Source organism: Mandrillus leucophaeus, unplaced genomic scaffold, assembly GCF_000951045.1.
Source record: "Mandrillus leucophaeus isolate KB7577 unplaced genomic scaffold, Mleu.le_1.0 Scaffold222, whole genome shotgun sequence".
In the NCBI taxonomy this organism is placed as follows: domain Eukaryota; kingdom Metazoa; phylum Chordata; class Mammalia; order Primates; family Cercopithecidae; genus Mandrillus; species Mandrillus leucophaeus.
Window position 1 is genome coordinate 2,107,121 of NW_012102277.1, and position 22,734 is coordinate 2,129,854.

Genomic DNA, 22,734 nt, shown 5'->3' on the forward strand with positions numbered 1-22,734 from the left:
TATGATGCTACCTCATTCAAAAATAGTCTACAAAGCATCTGGCCTGTTTTTTGTTTTACATAACTATATCCCTCTAGTATAAACCATCGCCCACCGGCCAAAACCAGCCTGCCCCCTATTCTGGTAGTGTTTTATTGTAGCAGAGCTATGCCCATTAATTTATGTATGCAATATGTCTGCTGCCTTGGAACTATGGAAGATTGAATTGTTGCAACAGAAACTGTATGGACTACAAAGGTAAAATAATGGCTCTCTGACCCTCTACAGAAACAGGTTGCAACCCTGCTATAGGGCATAATACCACTTTAAGTTTTAATAATGATAATTACGGTAATATGTGGTGCTGAGTGCTTACTCTATGCTGAGTGCCATTCTATGGCTTTATATGTATATCTTATTTATACTTGCAATAACTCCATGATATACACACACTATTATTCCTATTTTACGAGTAAGGAAACAGACAGAAAGAGGTTAAATAACTTGCTGGAGGTCCAGTTATTTTTGAAATGGAGTCTTTGAAATGGCACAGCTGGGATTCTAACCCAAGTAGTGTCAAGTATTAGATTTCCTTAGAAGTTTGCAAACACATTTTCTTTCCTGATCAACTTGACCACTCATGATATGAGAGACAATTTTAGATGGTTCATAAACACCTTATTAAGAAACATCCTCTCCTATGGTGAGAAAGTCATTCCCTTTTAAGTTCACTTTAACATGACAAATCTCCCTTTTAACACAGAGTGAACAGTCTCTTCACACACAGCAGTACCTTGCTAAAATTTAACTTTTAAATTATTTAAACTTTTAAATTTAAATTTTAAATTATATTTAAAATTTAATATATTTAAAATGTATTGCTTCATTTCATAGCATGTACTTTTTATGGTCGCCTTTTATTTGTGGAAAACGATCCTTTCTTTCTCTTCACAGCAATTTCCTTTCAAAATAGATTTATTTAAGGATAAAAAAATAGAGTTGATTCAGATATTAAGACCATGTTAATAATGTTGCAGAAAGTGTGTAAATATGACACAAATCATGACAGTGGTACAGAAATGAATGACAGAGACCAGGCGCAGTGGCTCATGCCTGTAATCCCAGCACTTTGGGAGGCTGAGGCAGGAGGATCACTTGCGGTCAGGAGCCCAAGACCAGCCTGGCCAACATGGTGAAACCCCATCTCTACTAACAATACAAAAACTAGCTGGGTGTGGTGGTACATGCTTGTAATCCCAGCTACTCAGGAGGCTGAAGCAGGAGAATTGCTTGAACTCAGGAGGCAGAGGTTGCAGTGAGCTGAGATCGTGCCACTGCACTTTAACCTGGGCAACAGAGCAAGACTCCATTTCAAAAAAAAAAGAAAGAAAGAAAAGAAAAAGAAATGAATGACAGAGATAGGAAGCCCTGCCCAGAGCACTGACCCAGGAGTAAGGTGCCCTAGCCCTCAGCCCAGCCAGCAGCAGTTTGGTATATGGCTGTGGACAGATCGTCCCCTCCCTGATCTCAGATTCTCTATCTATTGAGTAAGGAGTTTAAATTAAATTATCTCTAACATTCTGTGGCATCCTAGTTTTTTCTTCTTGGCCTGGAATTTACTATACTTTAACTCGAGCCAATATTAAATTAGACTTGTTAGAGATCCACCCTTTCAAGCCCCATGAAGACAAAGGACTCTACTGCACCCCCTGTGTCTTTTCCTCTTTGAGTGAGTCTATTAATTCCTACCTAGATTCCTGCCGAAAAAGGTGAGGAGATAAATGCATGTGGTGCAGGATTCAATTTGTGCTTCTTGCCTAGAAATTAAACAGGTCTGGGTTAGTCCATGGCATTTACTAGGAGAAAGATAAATTCCTAGCGTGTCGTCATTCACAGCAATTGCACCTGGGCCCAGCAGGCCTTCTGATGGGGTTTCTCTCCCTCTGGAGGGCTCTGCGTCTGCTCACCCAGAGACAGCTGTGGCCCTACCTCATGATGTCCGCGGGAAAAAAAGAGAAGGATTTTTGTTAAAAAATACAAGATGCAGCACTGCAAATGGATGCCAAGCCTATATGAAAAGTTACCTGACTAGAAGCAGCAAGAGTGGAAAAACCCATTCTTCTTACATTTAAAAAAAGTTGTGGGGTAGAGGGATGCCCAGGATAGGCCAGGTGCAATAACTCATCCTATTAATCTGCTAGATTTAGTTATTTTAACCCCACATCAATCGTGAGAAGGAGTTATCATCATCATTTATTTTATTAATTTCATTACACTTTATAGTATAGATTAAGAAACCGAGATTCTAAAGGTTACAGTTCTCTCATCAGTACAGCCCTAATAGGTATAGGTGTAATTGTTCCCTATTTCATATGTAAGGAACTTGCGATTCAGGAAGACTAATGCATGCAGCTAGTAAGTGGCAGAGCCCAGATTGGAACAGAGGTCTGACTCTCTGCAGACCTTTTCTGTGCACTTCCTCACATGTAGCCTCAGGAAAACTTTGCCTTATTGCCTTCTAGTACTTAGCAAGAGCAAAGAAAGGAGAACGAAATGCAGGCAGTCTTGATTCTAATGGAGAATGGAGAATGGGCAAGAATGTATCCCACATGTCAGATCATAGGGTCACAGACCTCGCTCAACGTCGTCATGTTTCATTCCTCAGTGTGTGTCAAGAATTCCTGCTTGGTTAAAACGATGCATCCTTTTTCCCCAGGCATCCACAGAGATTTGAACCATCTGTCAGCCCTTCCTAATGACAGCTGATGGAGACATCTGTGGCCAAAAGCCACCACTGCCAGCAAGGAGCAGGTTAAGAACCTGTTCTCTGTCTTGATCAAAATTCTTTCCCACAGGCTGTGCACACACTTTGAAGCACATTATCTGCAAGGCCAGAACCTCTGTCCTCAGGGAGCCCCCATTGATGCCTCAGCCAGTGCCCCTCATATCCCCTTTACCCTTTTGTGATCCCTCTGCCAGCTTCTGTGTGCTCCGCTCCTAATGGCTCACATCTGTGACTTTCTTCAGAGGCCTGTCCTGGGGCTGCCGGATCTGCTCTGCCCTCACTTTTAGAGAGCTGAAAGTGTTCAAAGCCAATACTGACAAGGGCAGGACTACGGAAGCCCAGCTCTCTTGCATCAAGTCAGGGCCAGCTCTAAGGTAGAATTTTTACTCCAGAGCTCCCCATGGGATCAGGCTGGGATGGAGTCCGAAAAAGCACACTTCGCTTGGCTTCTTCCCTGTCCTGTTCTGCTACCCCACTCCCTCACCAGTTTCTCCTCAGAGCACTCCCTTAATAAGTCACGTGCAAATACAGTATCATTGCAGGATCTTCTTCTGGGGAACTTGACCTAAGACATCATTTTTCATCCATTAGCTGCCTTCTTTTCTATGTCCACAGACTATCTTCCCCTGAAGAGACACCCCCTCCAGGCATCTCCTGAACCAGCCTCCCTGTGGAAGTTGTCTTATGGACATAAATACGGTAAATGAGAGTGTCACTGTTCAAAGTATCACCGGTCTTCTAGGCAACAATAAATTCAACCTGGTGGTGTCTCTGTCCATCTTACATATACAGCCTTTTGGAGAAGAACATTTCACCACACAAAATGCTGACTTTATCCCATTGCTTTAAAAGAAAGAAAAAAAAAGTAAGAAAATTGGGTCAAGTTTCTTCTCATCCATCCACTTATTAACTAGGTAACCTTTGATAACTGACCTAACCTTTATTTTACTTAAAAGGGGGAAAGGAAAGGCTTTCTCTCTGCTTTAAAGTCATGTGTGTCCTTCATAGAAAAATTTAGAAAACTTAGAAAAGTACAATAATCCAGACACCCTCACCTCAACCAGTACTTTTTGGAAAATTTCTATCCAATCTTTCTTTCTCTATGCAGATATTCTTAATTGTGATAGACATTAGTTGTATTCATCATCTGGTCCAGATAATTATCTGGTATGAAGAACAGCCTACCAGACCTTAAATCTGCTACTGTGGACTGTGAAGCTTCAAACTGAGATTGTGGTTACTCCACCATCTCTACCGCAATGACAACAATAATAGCAGAGTCCCCTGCCAACTCAAAATGAGCATATAGTATATGCAAGAAGCGAACTGTTGTTTCAAGCCATTGGGATTCAGTAGCTGTATTGGTTTGCTAAAGGTGCTATAACAAAGTACCACAAACTGAGTGGCTTAACATCAGAAACTTACTGTCTTATAGTTCTGGAGCTTAGAAGTCCAAGATCAAAGTGTCAGCAGGATTGGTTCCTTCAAAGGGCTGTGAGAGAGAATCTGTCCTGTGCCTTTCATCTAGCTTCTTGTAATTTGCTGGCAATTTGTGTGGCATTCTTTGGCCTGTAGAAGCATCACCCCACACTCAGCCTTCACCTTCACGTGATGTTTTGTGTGTATATGTACACATGCATGCATGCACATGTGTCCAAATTTCCCTATTTTATATGGACACCAGTTATATTTCATTAGGGCCCACTCTAATGACCTTAATTTAACTAATTACATCTGCAACATCCCTACTCCCAAATAAGATCATATGAGGTACTGAGCATTAGGGCTTCAACATAGGGATTTGGAGGGACACAATTCCACTCATAACAGTGGATGTTTATTACAATGGTATAGTTTAGCCTATACTGGCCAATGCAAGGGATTCTTCTTATGCTGTTTTTTGACCTCCTATTTTCACTTCATGAGGTTAAATATTTTTATAAATATTTATATTTATGAACAAAATTTATAAATAAAATTTTATAAATAAAATAAATATTTTGCCCACAGTCACAATACCAGTAAGAGGTAAATTGGAATTCTAATCCAGGTTTTTGATTTGATAGCCTGTGCTTTCGGCCACTCCCCAGGGGTTAATCCCTTATAGTGGAGGTGCTTTGTAGTTCCCATACTTCTCACCATTCCCTATTACTCTCAGACACTGAGGCTAAGTACTATCTGTCTTTAGGCTTGTCCCATTGACTTTCCTGTACACAGCCCAATTTATTCTTTTACACTGCCCGTTTTCCCCCTGTGGACATTGCATTTGCAACCTTGCACTATGTTATAATTCCTTCCCTTTATTATTAAAAAGGCAACTCACACCTTTCAAATTCACCTTCCAGGCCACTAAAAGCCCTAGAGTCATTAAGACAATCTGTACAACACTCACCCTGAATTATACCTGTCCCTGACTCTCTGCTCCCACTTTTCAAGCACAGTCCCATGGACTAGGCCCCATCACCCATCTTGTACTTGTTTTCTGCCAAGCAAATTTCCCCTCAAAGGAGTAAACCAGAAATACAGATATTTGATCGATTAAAGCAAACGGCCTGTCAGGAAACGGCACCTCCTCCTGTGTACATCGTTTATTAAAGATTCTCCCCATTACAAGGAATTCGATCAAATGGCATTTTCTCTCATTCCTGATGTTCGCATTTCTGAATGCAGAGAAAAGAAGAAACCCTGCTTTGTGAAGCTTATGCCCAGGCAGTGAATCACAGAAGCTCTTCAATCTCTTACTGCTTTCTCTGTCTTGCCATTCCTATTGAGCAATGATGTCTTTTTTATCCCACACCGAGGGGCTTTGTGTGTGTGCTACTCCTCATTAATTTGATCACAGAGGGCAGATCTAAGATGTGATTCAAGTAAATGAGAGTTTCTCCAGAAGCTATCCAGGTAGAGGCATTCTCTTCTAAGCCCTCATCCATGGCTTTGAATTCATTAGCTCACAGCACACAGTGCCTCCAAAGAGGCACATACACCAAGTGTACACACCGTGGAGAGCCCGACTCTGCAGACTGGCACCGAGTCACCTTCTCCTAACCCAAGTTGACAAGACACATGTTGTGTTTACTCCAATTTTCTCATTAATTTCTCTGGCTGCCTGACAGCCTCTGCCTCCCCAGATTAGATTTCTGGAATTAGACTGATCTTAATGCTGCGAGAGAACAGCAGACCCTATGCCCTCCTTCCAGGCAGAAGTCCCCATCCCCATTTTGCTGATTAAGACAACTGAAGCCCTGCCAGGAAAGACCTTTCTAAACTGTTAAGTGTTGGGGAGACTAGCCTCCATTTGTAGGTCAAGTGCTTTGCCTAACCTGCAAGACAACCTCACCAAAACATTTCTCAGGCTGCCTGCCTCTGTGCGGCAGTGTACAACATTAGTCCAGGGTTTACATGGGGTATTTTTAAATGCAGCACTTACCTGGAAGGATTGCTATAATATGCCATTAATGCTTAACTATAAATGAATTTGATCAAATTGACCTCAGCCACCTGATAGGGTCAGCAGGGATACATTCTAGTGAGGGAAAGGGCTTCAAAAAAAGTTGCAAAGGCAGAAGTAATAAGGGCCCCAGGCACCAGGAACAGCAAATGGACACTGGGCACCAGGTAGGGAAATGAAATGGAGAAAGGTCAAGAGAGTCCGGAGAGGTGGAGCAGACAACTCTTAACCACCCAACAACCGTAGGAGGACTTGAGATGTCAAACACATTTCTGAATATCCAAGCTAAGTGACTTTGCACCACCCCCTTAAAAATCTCTGGCCCCATGGCAAGTATCAAAAGGAGATAATAATGGTTTATTTACCTAAAGGCAGAGGAGTGGATCAAAGATCCCTGGAGAACCCTTCCTTCAGGAAGGTTCTATAAATCAAAGTGAACTCCAGTCAATAAAGAAATCCTCTGGTTTAACCCTTCCCAGCCTTAGCATCATCTTTAGATCCAGACAGACTTCGCTTTAATTCTGAGCTCAGCCACTGCGTAACTCACTGGGCAACCTTGGATGGTTCCCTAAACCTCTTAAGGCCTCAAGCTTCTTGTGTACAAATAAATCATAAAATCTACCTCAGTGGGTTGTCGGACTGGTTTTAATAAGACAATGTGTGTGAATCCCTTAGTGCCATGTTGGGCACAAAATTAACACTCAGTAATAACAGTTTAGCTGCCGTGTATCGTCCTCATCCTCTCAGACCCAGCAGTGTCTTTTGGCAGGTGATAGTCCAGCAAGGTCATGGTGAACGGCATGGGTTCTGGAGTCAGACCATCCTGGTTTCAAATACAGGCTCCAGTGAGAACCAGGTATGCGACCTTGGGCAAGTCATTTATACTGAGTTTCAGTTCTGTCATCTGTAAATGGGAATGATTAAAAATGCCTTCCTCTGGGGTGAGGATTAAGTAAGACAATACACGTAACCTGCTGAGAGTGGTGGCTAGCACACTGTAAGAGCCTAGTAAATAGGAGACGAAGACTCCCTTTCTCTTCCTCTGCCTTTCTCTCTCTGTATCTCTTTCTCTCTTTGCTGACAGATGTGGTTGAATAGGGAGAATGAGATCCAGTTCTACCGATGATCAAAGGAGATGTAAAGACCTTGCTTTTCAACCAGAGAGACAAAGAAGACCCAGTGAGCCAACTCAAGGAGCCAAATCTGGTTTTATCCAGCTCTTGTAGTAGTGTTCTGGCTTTTGGGCTGCAGTACAGAAAATTAGTTCCCCTGAAGTCATCCCCTTCAGAATGGAGCTGGGAGACATAAAGAGTGGCTAAAGAGCTCTGAACAATGGCTAATCCTCTAATTAGCACTTCAGAGAGAAGTGATAACTGGAATCCACTCTCAGTTCTAAGCTCTAGGGAGCAGCAGGGTCTCATCAATGTTTTCCTGGACTCATACCCAAAGCCACTGAGCTCCTTCCTTCTAAGTTTGAGTCTCCCTCCTGGAGCGTTGCTCTTTCCCTTTCTTTTGTCAGTGCCTCTTTCTTCTTCCCTTTGTCTAGCTCTCTGTTTCCTTCTAGCTCTCAGAACTACTCTCTTCTCCCAACCCCTGCAAATTTTCCCACCTCTTTCTCTCAAAACTACCATACTGTGAGGTACTTGTATAATTAGGTGTTCATTCCTTCATTTGTGAGACATTTACTGAATACGTGCTAGGTGCTAAGAATATAGAAAAGAATATGATGGGCTCCCCATTCTCAAGGCAATGGACTGACAAACAATGGAAGGATCTTCCAAACAACTACAATATGGTCCAGCAAATGCTTTTCCAGAAGTACACACAAGGATGGGTTATATACAGCAAGTGCCAAAATCTGGCTGGTTGGGGCCCAGAGGAGCAGATGTTGGGCTTGAGACATGAGGAATGAGTCTAGGTTTTAAAAATAAATTAATCATTCGATCAACTGTGTAGTTCTTCATCCTCATTCAAACACCCGTAACTTAAACATGCATTTGTCAAACAGAAACCAACATTCCTAAACTAACTGACATGTGGTGTGTGTAACCCCCACTGTTTCCCTCCATATGTCTGCGACCAATAGGAAAAGGAGCTTCCCCTCCTATGGGGCTCCTTAATCCAAATGGGTGACTAAAGTGAGGGTGGATAGGGAACTGAACCAGCAAAGTGATTAGAGAAGGCACTAATAAGGCTCCTCACCCATACTGTCTATAGAAAAGGGGGCCCTATGCTTTACAATCTCTAAGCTTTATTCTTAGTGATTAAGCTACGGTTTTCAAAATAATCCAGTGCCTTCTGTCTCCCATCTCTCTCCCAAACCCAGAGCTGGAGAGTAAGAGAAGCACGGACCTGAAGCCAGACCTCCCCCTACCCAACCATTGATCAGACTTCACTCTGGACAGATGAATGGTTTAAGCACTTTCTGAGTGACAACTCACAGAGCCTGCATATTACATTTAAGCCATTTACATTTTGAAGGCTGTGAGTCTGTCAAAACAATGCCACCCCCTGCTGTGCCTCTGGCGTAATAACTGGCTTGTGCAGGGCAAATCTTGACTCAGCTTCCATGTGAGCAACCATGTGAATGTGTGCAGATGAAAAGAGAGAAAGAAGCAGAGGTTTTTTTTTTTTTTAATCTTTAATAGATACAGGCACCTTTTGGTCCAGGTTTCCCTCTGATTCAATGTCATGCACTAATAAATCTGGATATGAGACAGCCCAGTTTAACTTGGAGTATTAAGGACTTAGGGAAGCAAAGAAAACTCATTCTAAGGGTTTAAAGGAAGTTAAAGAATATCCAGTTACATTATCATGTTTAGGATCCTAAGTGCCTTATTCACTGGTATATTCTATGGATTTGCCCAGGGCCTGATGTGTAGAAGATGACTGACAATATTCGTTGAGGGAATCAATGTTTTCAACAACAGCATCTCTACCACTCCACCCCAAAAACCATACAAGGTTTCCTCCCATTCATCCATCCCTTGTAGTGTTGTCATCCATACCGCCTCCTCACATTTCTTAGAGAGCTACTTTGGATGATCTATCCTCATTTCATTTCTGAGTAGATTTCCATCTTGCAGCTGAACCATTCATTCACTGTTTCATCAAGTCTATGTTGTATGGAGGGCCGATTTGTATCAAACAATTAATGACAAAACTACAAAGGTAAGAGGCATATGGAAAATACCTTTGATGAGATTATAGTCCAGTAGAGAAGACAGGAACATGGACATCTGAAATCTAGGGTATGAGGATAGGAGGAGATGAATAAAGGCCAAAATAGGAAAGAGAGGAAAAATTCTCAAGGAAACACCAATAAGGTGTTCAGAGAAATGGAGAATGTCTAATTTGTGGGTATTAGAGCTTGGGAGTGTGTAACAGTGAAGGAACTATAAGTTGGGTATGTGTGGTGCAGCTAGGAGAATTGTCCATCCGAGGTTGCATAAAAACGAGCTAGCTAGGACCAAGATACCCCCTCCTTCTCCACACCAGAAGGGCTACCCCCAAACTCAGCTTTCTACAGGACTGATGACTTCCTTCACCTGGTAGGGAGGACTCTAATTTTCTATGTACCCCAACATCAATTGCAGGACAGCTGGTGTCCCCAGACTATTTCTTTACATGGTTGGCCCCATAATTCTGGACAGATAGTACCAAGTAGCCTATGTGTTCCACCCTCTTCAAGGACTGTTTTCTCACTTTTGGCCTACAAATGGGAGAAGAACAGGGCCCAGTGGGTCCCTACTGGCAATCAGATCCTTACTGCAGGCCCAAAAATGGCTCCTCCCTGTGAAGTATAGAAGCACCAGATTTGTAAGTTTTCCATTTCCTCAATAAGCCTATTCCTTATACCATGGTAATCAATTTAAACCAAACCATGATGCATCATAGGCAGATCCAGAAGGGTCCACCTCATTTGACATGGGCTTGGGAACCCTGCAGAGGTAGGCAGCAAGGGTATCCTGGTGTGTGCAGGCTGTGAACTGGAGGAAAGGGGAATATATTAGGTTGGTACTGCAGTTTTTGCCATTGAAAAGAAATGTCAAAAACCACAAGGACTTTTGCACCAACCTAATAGTAAAGAAGAGGGGACAGTGTGCGCTAGAAGTCATGGGACCTGGGACAGCAGGGATGGCTGGAACCTCTTTTGGGCAAGGCCTTTGTAGCAGACATCTGTTGTTTCTACTTGCCTGTCTTCTTCCCCTTCTTTTGCTAATAGTACATCAATGTTTCTCTGAAGAAACTTCCTTTCCCATAGCATGCAGTCTGGCGAGCCTGTCAGTGCTGGCCATTCTCTGGCCAAGGAAAGAGCTAATTCACGCCATGAGAACCTCTCAGGGATTTAAACCCTGAGCACAATCACCAGGAACTGAAAATCATGGCACAGACTCACCAGATGGAATCTCTAGGGAGTGAGTCCATTCTTGCCCTGGATCCCTCTGCCAGCCCTGCTTGAGGTGCCCACCTTTTCTTTGATTCTGTCAGCCCCACAGGCTTCCACCAGGTCCCCTTTGGGCCTGAGTTAACTTGAGCCAGTCTGCAATTTGCAAACAAAGAAGCCTAGTGGTCAGTCTTGAACAGTGAAGCTTACTGAGTGAATGCCATCCCAGGGCAAGAGTAACATTAGAATCCATGCCTTATGTCTGTCTGTATGGTGCTGTGCAGTTTCCTCACACTATTAGAGATATTGAAAGGTAAGATTCAGAAAATTGGGGACCATCTGGCTTAGTGTTGTGACCTTAGACTCCTGTTGGGGATGTTCAATTAGAGAAACAGATGTGTTGGTATCAAGGATAGCTCTTTATCTTTCCAACTTCTCTGAAGATTGATAAAGAAATCAAAATTCTGTGTGCACGTGGGTGTGTTTCTGTGCCCAAGTGTCCTTGGGTGGTATTCCAAGAAGTCAAGCAATTTATCTGTCACTGTCATTTGCAAGAATTGCTCTTGGTTGATAAGATTCAAACCCAGCACATCCTCCAGTGCCTGTTGACAACCACTCCTCCCTGGAGCTCTGCCTGGGATCAGTCTTGCTCTGATTCTGCTCCATACCTTACTGCATTGGGTCCTGGAGATAAGAGATACCCAGTATGATTCTCAGAGGATGCCCTCTTGAGCAAAAGCCTTTAAGCTTCCAGCTCACCTGCCCACTTTCAGGCAATGAGCTACACATGCCCATCCCCTTCCCAGATTCCACTCTACTGGACGGAAAGGAGGAAAGAACCACATGAATTGTCAGAAGCACAGGAGATGCTGACTCCAAAGCCCTTGAGGAAAAGGGCAAATTGAGAAGTTGCTGGATCTCTAGGTACATGATCACTGGGTCTTTACTCCTTGGTTTTCTGTATAATCAGCAACAGAGAATTTTGTTCCTCACCACGGTGGGTTTTGCCATCATAGTTGTCTCAGAGTCCATTGTCATCTTACCAAAGATGCATTCTGTACAATGCATACTGGATAAGGAAGTTAAATCCAGGCTAGGAAAGGCATCTCAAGACTTCACTATTAAATATATGGTCTGATTAATAAGGACATTTTTAATCATCTTAGAATCTCAGAACCAGAAGCAATTTTAAAGGTCATCTATTTTCCAATTTTCATGTAATCCCCTCAAATTAAAAAGTACATATACATGGATATGTGCATATTGAACGCTTATAGGCTCCAGGCTAAGTATTTTATATGTATTCTCTCATTGATATTCTCTGAATCCTTACAACAAACCTCTGCAATAATCACCGTTATTCTCCATGGTGCAAACCAGGAACCTGGGGCTCAGAAGGTTTGGTCATTCACCCCGTATCATGCAGCAAGTATGTAGCAGAGCCTCTTCAGAGAGGGTGTCCCTATAGCTCCTGGCCAAACCTGACCTGTGTGTGTGAACTTAACATTTTCCAATATAGCTTCAATAATTTTTTTTTTTTTTTTGAAACGGATCTCCCTCTGTGGCCCAGGCTGGAGTACAGTGTGCGATCTCAGCTCACTGTAACCTCCACCTCCTGGATTCAAGTGAATCTCGTGCCTCAGCCTCCTGAGTAGCTGGGATTATAGGTACCCACCACCATGCCCAGCTAATTGTTTTATTTTTATTTATTATTTTATTTTATTTTATTTTTGAGATGGAGTCTTGTTCTATTGCCAGGCTGGAGTGCAGTGGCACGATCTTGGCTCACTGCAACCTCCTCCTCCTGGGTTCAAGCGATTCTCTGCCTCAGCCTCCCAAGTAGCTGGGACTACAGGCACGTGCCACCACGCCCAGCTAATTTTTGTATTTTTAGTAGAGACGAGGTTTCACCATGTTAGCCAGGATGGTCTCGATCTCATGATCTCATGATCCACCTGCCTCAGCCTCCCAAAGTGCTGGGATTACAGGCGTGAGCCACCGCACCCGGCCAGCTTCAATAATTTTAAATGGAGGGTTTAATATTAGAAATATTCAGATTTGCACCTTTCCCTGAAAAGTCAGAAGACCTGGCCACACTGGGCTGGCATTCCGACATGGGAAGAATGGGCTCGAGGCAAGTAGTAGTCACCCCTTCAGACACAAATCAGATCACTGCAATAACCTGCTTAGGCTTCCCAATGGCTCCTAATCACACTTAGATAAAATCCAAAGCCCTCACCACAGCCCGCAGGGTCAGGCCTCTGCCTCCTGCTCCACCCTCATCTTGTCTGACTCTCTGCTTCCCCATGCTAGCATTCTCTCCAGTCCCTGTACTTAAAAAGCCCTGTCCTCCTTCAGGGTCTTTGCTCTTACTGTTTCCTCTGTTGGAAAAGCTATTTCCTCTAGTCTGCCCATGTCTGACTTGTACTAAGCCTTTTGCTTAAATAGCACTTCCTCAGAGAGGCCTTCTTGACTCCTGTGGTAAATAGAATAATGCCTACTCCCCTCTTAAAGATGCCCACATCCTGATCCCCAGACCCTGTGAATGTGTTACCTTACATGGCAAAAGGAACTTTGCAGATGTGATTAAGTATCTTGAGATGGGGAGATTATCCTGAATTGTCCGGGTGAGCCTGATGTAATTGCAGAAGTTCTTATAAGAGGAGGGTAGGAAAGGCAGAGTGAGAGAAAGAGATTTAATAGCAGATACAGAGGTTGGCATGATGTGAGGAAGCTACCCTGAACTGAGGAATTCAGGTGGCCTTTAGAAGCTGGAAAACTGAATTTTCCGCTCCATAATCTGACCTTTTCTGTAATCCTAAAACTTCTCTAAGAAATAAAGTCTATGAATAGTAATAAGAAAGAGAGAAAAATATGCAGACCCCTTTGGTTTAAATCTGGGTCAGGCACTTGTAAGTTGGGAACTCTTAGGAAGATTATTTAATCTCAGCCTCAGCGTACTCAGCTGTAACATATGTCTCTTTCTACCACCCAATGGAGCTGTTGTGAAAAACAAGTTAATGCCTAGTGTAGTTCCTGGCATCATGTAGCAAGCACTCGTAAGTATTAGGCTTAGGGATGGGGGGGAAGTGGAGATGTTGTTTGTTTTCTGTAAACACTCAAGAAGCCATTGAAATTTTACGTGCTGGGAAGCTGTCGCTCAGAACTGCCTGCAGAATGGAATGGCATGCAGAGAGGATCTTGAGCCTCCAAGAGGAATACAGCCCTGAGACACCTTGGCTGTAGCCCAGTGAAGTTGATTTTGAACTTCTGACCTCTAGAACTGTAAGAAAATATATTTATGTTGTTTTAAGCCACTAAGTTTGTGGCAATTTTGTACAGCAGCAATAGAAAACTAATACAACCACTTTTTAAAAAATACTCCCCCATCACTAGTCTCAAACTTAACTGTTTATTAGTGTCCATTCCTGCACTTAGCACAACTTGAAATTATTGTATTTGATTGCCTGCTTGCTTAGTTTTGGTCTCCTTGACTGCTAGACTGGAAGTCCCAAGAGGACAGTACTATGTCTTTCTAGTTCATGGCTGTTATCCCAAAATAGAGCAACTGTCCAGCAACGGTAGAAGCTCAGCAGATATTTACTGAATAACTAAATAGGTTATTGAATAGTTTGCTTCACTATTGATTTCAGGTGCCCTCATTTGAGCATACTGCAAGTTGAAAATGTCCCTACTTAATGGGGGAATTTACGATTGAACTCAGCCAGGTGCAAGTATTTCTCTGAAGCATAAGAAACAATCAGAGATTTTAAGGAAATCAGGTAGCCAACCTAATGACAAAACAGGCAATATGCCCAAGGTAAATTCATGTTCTGTTTCTTACATCCTTGCTACTCTCAGTGTCACCTGGGAGCTTGTTAGAAATGCAGAATTATCAAGCCTCACCCCAGAGCTAATGAATCAGAATCTGCATTTTAACAAGATGTCCAGAAAATCCATACACATGTTATAAAGTTTCAGAATTGCGGCACCACATATTTGATTGAAGGGGAGTGCTCTTCAGAAAAGCAAGCTACAGGTATATTTGCCATGGGCAGATGCAACAAGCACTATCAGCCCCATCACAGCCTGAGTGAGCCCTGACCCAACTGCTCTATGCTGCCGTATCCCATCACCTGCTCACTAGGCTGAATTCTCTGTGGACAGACAAAGAGGTGATGAAGTTTTAGGCACCCATAAGTTCAATCAGAACTAGCTTGAGCAGGGGAGGAAACCCCTTCCCACCAATGGTGGTGGTGGGGTCTGGCTTTCTTGACTCCTGCCCTGTGTTATTCTTCCAGGGAGTGGAAGATGCTAGAAACTACTGAAAGCCTCTAGGTAGCTGGGTCAGGAGTAAGCCTACTGAGCTACTGCTACCCGGAAAAACCCCTCACACCACCCCATGTGTCCTACAATAAATGTTTGCTAAAAACAAAAATGTGTTTATAAGTGCAGATGGGACCCCCATATGCATGGATTCACTATCTCTGTGCTTCAAAAAGCTCTTGTTAGTCCTTTCCAGTGGCCAACAGTCAGTGCAGCATGTGGAGCATAATAGATATGTAATAAATATCTGTTGAATGAATAGTGAATCCACAGATGGTCTGTGGGGAAAAGTGAGTCATACTGTTCTTATAGTACCTACCATTCTCCACTTGTATTGGCAAGTCCTTGCAGTAGCAAATATCAGAGACCCAACCAAAATACTCTTGAATGGAAAAGAATGTATAGGTGCACATGAATACGGTTTGATTGTGGGTGCAAATTATATCCTTATGACCTAATTTCTCTTTTTCATTTCTCCCACAAATGATCCTATTCTCAGACAGATTCTCCCTTGGGCCACACTAGAGCTGCCACTGCTCCTCATACCCTCTCAGCTTCAAATTTATGAACTCTCAATGCAGGTTTCATTGGTTCCCACTAGGTGACATTCTCATTCCTAAACCAATCCCCTGGGAAATGCAATTCCGTAATGGGTTTAAGTCTGGTCTTAGGTTCCCCACCTGCTGTATGGCAGTGGGGTGATGACTATCCATGCTTGAACATTCCTGGAAATAGGAGCAGTTCGAGCAAAAGCTTGAAGAAATGAAGGTCATGTGCAGGGACCAGTGAGGTCAGAATAAAATTGGAAAGAAAGGCAAGGGTCAGATTAGGAAATGTCTAAAACTTCAGCCTAAGTAATGTGCCTTCAAAGAGGCTATAGAGTGTAAAAATTAAAAATATATACCAGGATAAGCAAACTGCGGTACATCCATACAATAGAATATTACTCAGCAAAAAAAAAAAAAAAAGAAGAAGAAAAAAAGAAAAAGAAATGCGTTATCAAGCCACAGAAAGACATAAAGGAACCCTAAATGCATATTGCTAAGTGAGAGAAGCCCATCTGAAAAGACTATGTACTGCTGCATGCTTTTCCAGCATGCAGAAAAGGCAAATCTATGAAGACAGTGAAAAGATCAGTGGTTGCCAGGAGTATGGGGAGAGGAAGGAGGGGATGAATAGGTGGGGGACAGGGCATTTTTAGGGCCATGAAACTATTCTGTATGATAGTAATAGGTAGATACATGTCATTACACATTTGTCAAAACCCATAGAATGTACAACACCAAGAGTGAATCCTGGTGTAAACTATGGACTGAGTGACTATGATGTGTCAATGTAGATTCATTATTTGTAACAAATAAACCACACTAATGCAAGATGTCAGTAATAGGGGAAACTGAGGTGGGGATAAGATGGTATATAGGAACTATAAATTCTGCTCAGTTTTTCTGTAAACCTAAAACTTCTCTAAAAGATAGTCTGTGCAGGCCACTTTGGTTTAAATCTGGGTTAGGCACTTACAAGGTGGAAGCTCTTAAGCAGGTTATTTAATCTCTCAGCCTCATGTTACTCAGCTGTAATATGTACTTATTAGTACCCACCTCATAGAGCTGTTGTGAAAAACAAGTTAATGCATGAAGCACCTGGCATCATGCAGCAAGCACTCATAAGTGTTAGGCTTGGGGGTTGTGGGGGAGGTGTCTTTTGTTTTCTGTAAACACTCAAGAAACCATTGAAATTTTCTATGCTGGGAAGCTGTTGTTCAGGAATGCCTGCAGAATAGACCGTCATTCAGAGAAGTTAGGGTCAGGAAGATAAGTTAGGACATTATTCTGAGAGGAATATGGACATTGCAGTAGAGACAGGGGAGGTAATGATGGAAGAAGTGTTGATTAATGGGGAATATGAAGAGGGGCCTTGGAAGGAGAACAGGGTGCCTTGAATGAAGACCAGAAATGTTGGGGGTTTGAGGGAGTAAGCACTGGAATCTTAAACTGATGGAAGAACTGTCTAGATTACTGAGATCATTTACCCCTTCCTCTCCAGCTGAAAATAGTCTTCATGGCTGACTGCCATACAAGAATCCTAACATCATTTCCTTTCTCCAAAGCAGAAAGTGGAGTTTTACACAGAAATTTACCTGCTAGCTACACTGCTGCCTTGACGTTTTAAGTGGTACCTGCCCTTCTGCGTCAGACATTTCCCTCAAATAAGAAAGCGACAAGCTTCCCTAATGGGCGTTTGTTCGAGTGTTCAACCAAGTGAGAACTCGGCTAGAGGTGGGGAAATGTGGTGCCTGCTGAAGACAAAGGGAACATCAGCAACAAGTATATTCAGAGCAATTATCTTGGGGCCCTCCCACCCAGTGTCCCCTCCCTTAACCAAGTAAGGTCTTCAGGAGAAAGGCTGGGCCCTGGCTGTCTCGCCTCCTGCCTACCTCCTGCTGAGTCACCATAGCAAATTGCAGCAAATAGAGCAGCCTCAAAATTGGCAAGATCAGATCCCAGGGAGCACAAGCATTGGCCTTTTCAATTTGAAAATTTGAAAATTTCCATTTTTAAGACAAATTGGCATAAGACTCTCATAGAAGAAAGAACAGTAAAGGTCATGTGGACCCATCTTGCCGTCCTGTGATTGAATCCCTTCTGTCATGTTGTTGCCATGTGGTTCCCTAGCTATGCTTCAAGCTTACATCCAGGGACAAGGAGCTCACCACTAAAACAGGGCTACCTGATTAATTCAAGGCCTCAGAGCTAACCCATTAATTTTGCAGCTGGGGAATTCCAAACTCCATGAGAAAGTGCCTTGCTCTAAATTGCCAGGTGAGCCAGGGGCTGACCTTCCCATATATTCTAGAACCCATCCTTGAGCACGTTTACCAGGCAGAACATGATGGTAAAAAGGGCAGGTTCTCGTGGTGTCAGGCAGACCTGAGGGCAAAACCAATCTATTGCCCTGGGTCAAACTATTTTTTCTTTTTAAGTTCCAGGAGTTTTTTTGACTAAAATATAGGGACAATAACTGTACCTAACTTACTAGGTTGTCATAAAGATTACATGAGAAAATGATACAGCATACTTCACACAGTGCCTGACACATAATACACGAGCAATAGTGGCAACTACTAAATATAATTGGTACTAATTCTGCTTATGTTTACCTGCCATTCCAGTTGAGTATTAGGACATCATATTTACCATCCTGACTCTGGACTGCTCATTATTTGGATCTGTGTGAATCCCAGGGTCTGAGAGAGAGAGAGAGCCAAGATGAATATGGCCTTCCAACAAGACATACTGACAAGAAACGACTCAGAGTGCCCAGGAGCTTCTCCCTCCTATCAACCCTACAGCCTGGAATGCTAGCCATACCTCTCCCTGACTGTGCCTAGTACAGCCTTTGAGCTGAGCCGAGCTGCCTCCCTGGTGATGTCCATAAGAGTGCCACTTATCAGCACCTTGGACAGCATGCAAATGATTCTGCATCTCCACGTAAGGGAGGTGTCAATTCCTTGATGTGAAATAGGGTTGGTGGCAGCAAGAAGGGTTGCAGAAATCTACTTTCCCTGTGACCAAATTCCTAGGGAAATTGCACATACAAGAGAATAAAGCACTCAAACTGAGAATAAAACCTCCCCTATGTCTGGTTTTTATTCTCCACTTCCCACAGAAAGCCCACTGCTTATTAGAAATTTGGGATAGAAAAAAACAAATAAGGATGGTACTCATTCCAAAGAGAGTGATTGGAACCAAGTAGGTGCATTTCACAGGACTGGCTGATTTGCCAGCTCCCTTTCTGCAGCATTGTTACAATTACAGCTATTCTTGGGGATGCAATTCATTATGGACCCCATTATTCCCAAGAATCAGAGAAGAACAAAAATCAAAGGTTTATCATCTGGCTGTGGTATGTAGAACACAGCAGGCTACCTGTTGGGCACATCCAGGTGGCAATCAAAAACCAGAGCTCAGGGACAAATACACATTCCGCTGAGCTCTTCCATCTACCCAGAAGAAATGATGCTATTTGCATCAGGGAAAGAAGGCTGCTGGCCCTTCTGTCAGCCTCTGAACAATTTTTAGTCATCTGGCCAACAAAGGATGAGCTGCTGCATGTATAAAAGAGGGGCATAGTCACCTTCGCTCCCAGAGCTCAGAGGAAGGAGGACAGTTACTACTATGTGCCAGCATTGTGATCAACATCTTGTATGTGTAGGAGTGGTGGTATTAAACTCCATTTAGCTGAAGACAAAACTGAGGCTCGGAGAGGTTGTTTAGGATTCTTTCCATGACAGAACCCAATTTTGACTGGCTTAAATGAAAAAAGAGAATACATTAGCTCAAGTAACTCAAAAGTCTAGGGGTAAGTTGGTCTTCAGGTATGGCTGGATAGAGGAACTAAAACATGTCCTGTCAGTCCATCTCTTGCCTTGGCTTTCCTCTGTGTTGCCATCTCCACTACTTCTTCCCCTCTCTCCCTGGCCCTGTATATACACACACACCAACATAGGCTCTTGCTCTTGGTTGCAAGACGGGGACCACAGACTCTTGACCTCATCCATCTAGCCTAGCAACCACAGTGAAAAGAGAGATCTTTGCCTTAATGATTCCAACAAAAGTCCCAGGACTTACACCCATTGGCCTGGGGTCAGTGAGGTGGGACAAGCACTGACTTGTGAATCAGGCCATGCCTGATTCAAGGACCCATAGCTGGAGCTGGAGGAAAGCCCACCGCTCCAATATCGCACTGGTTGAGAGATGGAGCAGAGTGATTTCTGCATGAAATTTGACTGGCAGCTTCAAAAGAAGGAGGAAAGGAGACAAACAGACAACAAAAACCGATGTCCATTATAGCCACCATGCTTACAAGCAGCTGAGTTCTTCCCACAGTCACATGTGTATCACTAGTGCACATTTGGCTTTATCAGGCTTCTGCTCTGGGACCATGCTATACTACTAACAGAGATAATATTTTATGTTCCCAGTGGGTTCCAAAGAAGACCAGAAAATTATACTAGGTAATTGAGATTACAACCTGATACCTTCTCCAAATCAACCATTTTCCAACCTTGGACTGATTGATAACCAGGAAGAAAGTGATCAGGGTTGTTCTGATGAAAGGACATATAACTTATTATCCTGCCCAAGGAACCCCCGTATAAAAAGTTGTTCCTCTGCTGTATTTAAAGTCTTATGTAATACATTGAATTCAGAAAAAAAAAAAATGACAAGGAATGAAGGACTATTTAAGCCACTATTCTTGCCATCAGGGAGTAAGGAATAATTTTTTTCACAATAATAGCAATTGCTAAATGTGTACTAAGTGATTTACACATACAGTTGCTTCATGTAACCTTCACAACAATCCTGTGTGTGTCTAATTGTAAAGTAGCCATTTGATCTGGGCTTGGTGATATTAAGTTGCTTGCCTGGTATCCACAGCTAGCAAATGGCAAACCCAGGATTTGAACTCAGGCATCTCTGATTTGAAATTAGTGTTCTTGACCACATGCAAAAATCTGCATGAACCTCCATTCTTGCTAGGAGACAAGGTAGTTTCTTGGAAAAGATAGCATTCGAGTAGTGTATCCATCAGAAACTTTTGGTTGTAAATGACAGATTCCATTCATGCTGGCTAAGCAGAAATATAGGAGTGGTTGTTGTTGTTGTCATCCTGTGTAAGTAAAAGCCCCAAGGAGCGATGGAACTGCAGGCACAGGCTGATTCAGAGTCACGTGATGTCTACTGGGCTCACTCTGTGTCTCTCAGTTCTTCTCTCTTCTGTGGTTAGCTTCATTCTAAGGCAGGTTCTCCCCTCACAGTGGCAAGATTACTACCAGCTTCTTGAGGCTTATATTCTCCTAGCCAAGCCATAGAAAAAGGGCGTCATTATTCCAAGAATCACAATAAAAATTCTAGACTTAGTCTCGCTGAACCAGCTTGAATCATGTGCCCATTCTGGTGGCCAGGGATACACTGATTGGCCATCTCTAGAGTCAGAGGCAGCAGTTCGAATCAACTTTGCTAGAAGCATATAGCATAGATGAGAACAGAGGAAGGTGTTTGTTGATTTGCTATTATCAACAGAAGAGTAAGAGGTATTAAATTGGTAAAAACAATTGGTGGCTGCATTGTTTATCTACCGTATTCAACAAATCACCCAAAATGTGTAACTTAAAATAACAACCATTTATTTAGCACAGGATTCTGTGGTTGGCATGCATCTGTGAACAGATGCCAGGTCAACTTGGGACTGATTGGTCTAGGGCCCTTAGCTGGGATAGATTGTCTCTGTTTCATAGGTTGTTCAGCCTCCAGCAGGCTAGTCCAGACTTATTCACACAGTGACAGAAGATTTCCAAGAAAAAAGAATTTAAGCCCTTTTCAGACCTCTGTTTGCACTGTATTTGCCAACATCCCACTGGCCAAAGCAAATCACATGACTAAACCCAAGTCAGAACTGGAGACCATGTCAAGGGGCCATGGATTCAGGGAAGTGAAGAATTTGTGGCCCTGTCTGCAATCTATGACTATGGTCATTTCAAATAGCACTAGAATAATGTCTAGCATATAATAGACCTGCCAGTCAAATAAAATCTTGTCATATAAATGACAAGGTTAGGATAAAGGAAGAGAAAAGATGGCCTTCAGGCAGAAGAGACAGTATCCGCAAAGACCCAGAAGTGGTAAATACAGGCTTATTTGTATACTGGTGAGTTACCATGCTATGGTTGAAAAATGGAGTAGAGGAGCAGTGGGGTTTAAGGCATATTAGGGAAGACTATGGGTGCCGAGCTTAGGATTTGGACTTCTATCCCTATGCATTGGGGAACTGTTCAAGGTTTTTGAAAAATGGTGTGATTCGATTAACAAACTTTGGGCAGGGTTTCAAAGGGTAGCTTTTGGCAGATGGCTTTCTTTAAAAGACAAAATCTCAGGGAAAGGAAGGGACAACCACATCTTTAAAAGCACAGAGACAGAGCAGCTGCAGAATCTACTCTGCTCCAGTGGGCACCAAACTGGGTTTGAAAGTCATCTTTTCCTTGGCATGTGCCAGATCCTGAGCTTCCTCCTGTCTCCCCAACACTGGGAGGACTTGGAGACACTCTGTATCCTGAGCACCAGGCAAATGCCATTTGTTTTCCTTGACAGTTTGTGTGTGTCCACCCCAACACCTGGGACCAGCTGACTATTGGTCCGAGATGTTTCTTAATGGGTTTTTAATGTGCTAGACCCTCTTTGGGAATAATATTTTTCCATGCAGGTGAGGAGAAAAAAAAATAATTTTTTATATATATATACACACACACACACACACACAGAGAGAGAGAGAGAGAGAGAGAGAAAGAGATGTGCACATATTTATAAATCATAAATGTAAATAAATGATATATAATTACATATATGTATATATAAATAAATATAGCGAATAATAGTTCCTATCTACTGCTCTGTTCTGAAATCCAAACCTCCACTCACAGCTGACCTATCATAGCCTTTGCCAGCCCCTCCCATCAGATGCTAGGAAGCAGTTTGTTCTGCAAGCTTCCAAGCAAACACTAAGGGCCCAAGCACCATTTCAAAGTGTCATTTCTTTGTATAGAGCCTCTCCAAGCCCAGTCACAAGCCCAGCAGGTTCTGGACATGACTGAGATAGATCATTTTTGTCCTCTTGTTTGCCTAAATGTGTGTCTTGTCTCTCAGTAGGAATGCTTTGCACTGTGGGCTTTTTGTTAGTTTATTTGTATGTGTGTTTTAGCAAATGAAATAAATGCTGACCTGCAGCAAGCAACAGACCCAGAGGCCACAT

At 42.9% G+C, this 22,734-nt stretch overlaps 1 protein-coding gene across 1 annotated transcript in view; it reads left to right on the plus strand.

Annotated features, from left to right (window-relative positions):
• Positions 1 to 18,160: 18,160 nt before the first annotated feature.
• Positions 18,161 to 22,734, plus strand: part of GALNT10 (polypeptide N-acetylgalactosaminyltransferase 10) — a 341,115-nt gene continuing 336,541 nt past the window's right edge. The window contains exon 1 of the mRNA XM_011981246.1: positions 18,161 to 18,416. The gene's annotated coding sequence lies outside the window, so the exon portion shown is untranslated. The remainder of the gene's footprint in view (positions 18,417 to 22,734) is intronic.